Here is a 6000-nt window from a genome sequence, read left to right on the forward strand (position 1 = left end):
GTGCATGTAATTATTCAGCAGTCACACCGTTATTCCTCGGAGATAAATCATCCCTGGTTTATTTACCCTTCTCCCTTCAAGTTATTTTAAGTTGCCTTTAGTGCAAGTTGAGTGGAAGTACCGGTGACGGTAGTTTTTCAGACATCCTCAGGTGGCGAGGCTTCCTCTGGCTCTGTCTGCCTTTGTGAGGGGCTCTGCCAGCGCCAGCACTCCCCCCTTTCTCCTCGCCTTCACCTGGTTATCATGCAGCGCCTGTGGGAACACGTGTAACAGGGTGAGCTGGGTCAGTGCCAGGACCTCCTGAGCAACTAGTTGTTGGGAACTTTTGACATCCTGTGTGATGGTGGCTTAGTCACTAAGTTGTGCCCAACTCTTTGAAACCCAGTGGACAGTAGTCTGCCGGGCTCCTCTGTCCATGGGATTTCCCAGGCAAGAATACCGGAGCAGGTTGCCATGTCCTTCTCCAGGAATCTTCCCAACCCAGGGATCAAACCTGGGTCTCCTGCATTGGCAGGCGGCCTCTTGCATCACAGGCCGATTCTCTACAGACTGAGCCACCAGGGAACATCCTGGGGTGGTTTGAATCGGGGCTGAGATGTATTTCAGTTCCTACTCCTTAGGGATAATGTTGTCCTTCTTTAACCAAAAGAGTCACAGGAATTAGTCAGTGGGACCTGCTCCTTCTCCAAGGGGATGTATCAATGCATGGACCACCTCTTCCCCCCAGGACCCTCTTCTCTCAGCCCATTCTCTTTGCCCACTTTTGTCCGCTTTGCACCCCAAATGTGTAGCCACCACTGAGGAGTAGGTCACACTTCTTCAGTGGAGTAAGGACACAGCTCTCCGCTCCTGCGGCCCCTGACCTGTGTCCTGGAAGGGCATCGCCCCTAATGCCTTGTATCCTTTATGCAATCACCGGAAACAGTAGATTCACGTTTTCCTTCTTATCTCAGCTCTTGGGCACCTCTGTGATGAGCAAATGTTTGACATTAGTACGTGCTTCTTTTTTTTTTTTTGACTAGCAGCAAAGTTAAAACATTCAAAGACAATGGAGAGAAGGCAGTCATTGTGAGGTCATGAAGCAGTGAGGCAAGGAGGAGAGGAGGCTTGACTTTATGGTCTCCGGCCACCCCAACAAGGGAATGGAAGAGCTGAAGCACGTGGGGGTTTGTGGGGTGGACAGAATCACTTTATCACTCCCCTGGAATGCAAGGAGTGAGAACCCTTGCTTTACTCACCAACAATTCCAAAGAGCTTAGAACAGTTGAGTGGGAACACAGTAGGTAGTCAGAAAATGTTTGTTGAATGCATAAGGAACCATCTTGCCTTTTCCCTTTATGTTCATATCCTGCTTGGAAATTTACACAAAAGCATGAAACATACGGGTGAGAGATGCAGTCAGTTTAAACACAGTTTGTCTGAGAAGATGGGGTGAACTACAGCCCAGACTGTGATGCCTGTTGCCCCCAGTCTTCGAGCACCATCCTGCTTCTCCCTTAACAGAAAGCCCGACCTCTGATTTCCCTGGTGCTCTCCCGGTGAATCATGATGGAGAGATGATTGAAAACGAAGCCTGAGTTGGAGGGAGTCAGTCATTAAAAATGTATTTTCTCTGGGAGTTTGTTTTTAAAACTTTGGGCCAGAAAATATGTACAGGAATGTTTGGCTTTTAATAATTAAATCTTGCATTGTTTTAATTTTCTCCAGAGTGTCTCTCCGGAGGAAAATAAAGTTGCAAATCCAATATTTATGTCTTTCCTAAAGCATTGGTTGCCAAACGAAATGAGTTTTGCTATTTTTTTTTTCCTCAGTGGTTGATTTGTCTCCAGAGGGATCCCTTTTGAATTTTCAGGAAGGGCTTAATGTTCCATGAGAGCAGAGAGGAATCGTTGGAACAGGGGCATGTGGGTGTGGGTGTTCTTGGTTTAGGAGGATGTGGGATTTCGAGTGTGGTCCTCCTTCCCCCACTCCCACCTATAGGTTGCTAGCATCTTCCCTTCCCCTCGTCCCACTTCACAAGCCCCTTTCAGCAGGGAGCAGAGACCAAACACTGTGTGCAAAATCAATTATTTGTCTGAACACTTGAGGCAGCCTCTCCCTGCCCCCTCCACCAGCCTGCCCAGGCATGTGAAATGTGAGTAGCACCCAGGACACTGAATCGAGCTTTGGATTTTCTAAGACCTTTCACTTCCCAGGCGACACGAACCCCATCATGGGGTGCTTTACTTCCCGCCCCCAACAGTGGCACCCATACCTGGTAGCATCTCAGAACCAAGTAAGCCCTGTTTAAGCTGAGAGGGGACGGCAGGGACCAGGCTGCTCTGCTGCGCACGCTTGGAACTTGTGCTGCAGCTGTTTCAGGAGATGAGCTTCTGTGATTGCTGCTTCTGAAGTGTTTGACTTTCCAAGTCGGTTGTTTTGTAAGAGCCTTGACATGGGGGTGCTTTCTCACCACGCCGGGGCACCTCACGCCTCCAGTGGTGAATGGCAGTGCCCTCCTTCTAGATGCAGTTGAACCTGCATGTGGTTTAGTGACTACAGAAAGTGTGGGGTCCTTCCTGGACAGCTCACACCTCTGCCTGCCACATGCAAGGCCCCTGGGGAGTAGCTGAGAAGGCCTAATATTATGCCTTCCCCCAACATGCTGGCTACAGACGCAGTGTTTAAAAGCACAGTTGTTAAGCACCCCAGGGAAGATAGAGCTGACATTCAGCACAGCTCTCTGGTTCACTAGCGTTGTATCCTTGGGTAGAAACTATACCTTCTATGAACATCACTAGCCTCTTCACTTGCTCAGGAAAGACTTGGGTACTTTATTGGGATCCTGCAAGAATTGAGAAGACCCATGTAAAGGACACGGCACAGTACTTGGTAATAAGAAGACACTCAACAAGGATTTCTTAGAGAGGAAGTGTAGGAAGGAGCATTTATAAGTATAGATCAAAAGTATGTTTCAAAGAATGTGTTCCATGAACAAAAAACCAAACCAGAGTCTGTAACAGTGTCTGAAAGCAGATCTTCTGGGTTAAAAACAAAACAAAACAAAACCCAGTGGAACCACATGGACCTGGGATCAAATTCCAGGTCTATTACTTAATACCAATGTGACCTTGGGAATGCTTTTCTAAGCCTTAGTTTTACAGTCTGTAGGTGGGGGCACTGATAGACACCTCAGAGGAGTTTTTAAGGATTATTAAGTAAATACATCAGTGTAACCAAAGTGCCACATGGAAAATTATTGTTTTTTTCTGTTGTTGTTGAAAGTGGGGATGGATAAAGGAGTTTGCTGTCCAGGCTCACCAATCCTTATGCTTCTTGTTCTCTGGGTTCCTTCTGGAATCTCTTCTTTTCTAAAAACCTAAAGTAGTCAGATTGGAACTAGGTATATGAAGAGAGACACACATTTTCTCCTGAACTTGAATTTGCCTGACTTCATTCATTCATCTGATTTCATTTGTATCAATATGTTCATTATAACTTCACTCATTTAAAAATTATATGAGAAAATATATATATACAGCAACATAAATGGACCTGTGTGCATGCTCAGTTATGTGACCTCAGTTGCTCAGTCTTTGTGACCCCACGGACTGTAGCTCACCAGGCTCCTCTGTCCATGGGTTCTCCAGGCAAGAATACTGGAGTGGGTTGCCACTTCCTCCTCCAGGGGATCTTTCTAACCCAAGGATCGAACACAGGTCTCCTATGTCTCCTGTGTTAGGAGGCAGATTCTTTACCACTGAACCACCTGGGAAGCCCTAATGGACCTAGAGATCATCATATTAAGTGAAGTAAGTTAGACACGGAAAGACAAATATATGATATCACTTATATGTGGAATCTAAAATGTGATACAAATGAATATACAAAACAGGAACAGACTCACAGACATAGAAATTTATGTTACCCAAGGGGAAATGGGGGGATAAATTAGGAGCATGGGATTAACAGATACACTACCATATATAAAAAATATACATAATATAAAATATTATAAATTATATATATTTTATATAAAGTAATATAAAATAATACTCATATATAAAATAAACAATGAGGATTTACTGTATAGCACAGGGAACTATAGTCAATACCTAATAATAACCTATAATGACAAATAAGCTGAAAGATATATGTATAACTGAATCACTTTGCTATACTCATAAAGTTAACACAACATTGTAAATCAACGATACGCCAATAAAAATATGTATGAGCAGATGGAGCATCAGTCACTGTCCTAGATACGGGAGATGAAGGACAGAAAGAGACAATACCTCCTCTCACATACGCCACAACAAGTCCTAAACTTCCATATACAGAAATTCTTTTGAGAGTCTAATAAAAGACTCAGCTTTTCCCTCAAGCAGTGGGGCAGGGGAGAAGAATCTGCACAGATGCTTAGTTTTTACTTTCAAGCCATTACCAGACCCACCTGCATCCAGCTTAATCTGTACCTTTCATCTAGTTCGATTCCTTTGTATCTGCCATTCTGAGGGAAATAGCATCCTAGTGCTTTAAGAAACTGATGCCCCAGCCACTCCAACTGCATATTTTCCAGTTTCCAGGAATCAACATATTTCACGGACACCTCAAATCGATACACACACAGACACAGGTTCATGCCCTCTTCACACACACAGTACCGGCTATTGCTCAGTCCAGTGGTATATCTGATGCAGGTTGGGCTGCTAAAAGTCTGGAATATATATATGCAGACTGGATTTGAGAGAGGATCAGTTCTCTCTGAAAGAAGAAGAATAAGTGAGATGAGCGGCTTGAGAGCTTCCAGCGTTTCAAAGAAACAAATCTGTCATGATTGAGAACGGACCCTCACGTTCACGTAGAAGAAGATACGAGAGCCAGAGAGAGGGCACAGTCTTGGGGGCACCTGGGTAGTCTTTGAGCCCCTTATTTAAAATTTGTTTTTGACATCTGGCTGAATTCTTCTCCCACCCAGAGTTTGGGTCTTCAGCCCCATAAAGAATTCCATGAGTCAACACATTCTTTCATTTAACCTTGTTCAAGTTGAGTTTCTGTCACTTGCAACCCAAAAAACCTTGATGAATGCATATCTGTGGATCAGTCTCCAGCAAGAGACAGATTGGAAAGTGTGATTTTATGGTTCAGCGGGATCAGGGTCTGGAGAGAAGAGGGCCCAGGGTGCTGTGGGCACTGACTCAGAGTCCCGTGCAGAGCGGCTCCACAGTGTCCTTTCCGGAAGAGGGAGGGCTGGCCCTCCTGCCCTTCGATGAGTGAGAGTGAACCTAATGGAGATGAACAAAGCTGGTGTCATCCACTGGCAGAGTAATGAAGATTTAAAAGAGATTCTCTTGGTGGGAGGTGTTATCCTTTATGTCCCCCGACCTCCCCCAGGTGTCTCCAGGAAGACAAATGGCAGCTCCTGGCCTGTGAATGTCAATCACGGCATCAATCTGTTTCCTGTCCTCATCCTCCCAGGCCCCCTCCCCACGCTCCTGTTTAACAGCCAGCCTCATTAACAGGTCACGTCAGGTAACCTTCCCGCTGCTTTTTCCCGAAGGGAAACCTTGTCTCCTTCACTCGGGAGCTGAAATATCCCTGACACCTGCTGTCTCACTGTACATATATAATGTTCACATAAGGAGGCCCTCAAACTAATCACTCCACTTAGGAAGCCCATACTGTGTGTCGGTTTCCTTTTATACATCATCTCCTCCATTCTTAATAGCAGCCTTGCAAAGTCGGAATTGCTGATGAGCACCTAAGAGGTTGGGGCCCTTGTCCCAGAGACTTTGGGTCTCTAACTGGGGCCTGTTTGAATCCACTGGAAGGCAGTGGTCTTGTTTAGCCAACAATGAATCTTCAGAACCTTGGTCAGCTCCTGGCACATTGCTGGCTTTGCGTAATGTGGGCTGACAGTGGCATCATCCATGTATCTGAAGACACATGTGAGCGATTGTAAGCTCCCGGGAACTGTCTATTCTCATGTTGTCTATTTTCAGCAACTCATGTTGTTCA

The sequence above is a fragment of the Cervus elaphus genome, chromosome 10, assembly GCF_910594005.1.
Source record: "Cervus elaphus chromosome 10, mCerEla1.1, whole genome shotgun sequence".
NCBI lineage: Eukaryota > Metazoa > Chordata > Mammalia > Artiodactyla > Cervidae > Cervus > Cervus elaphus.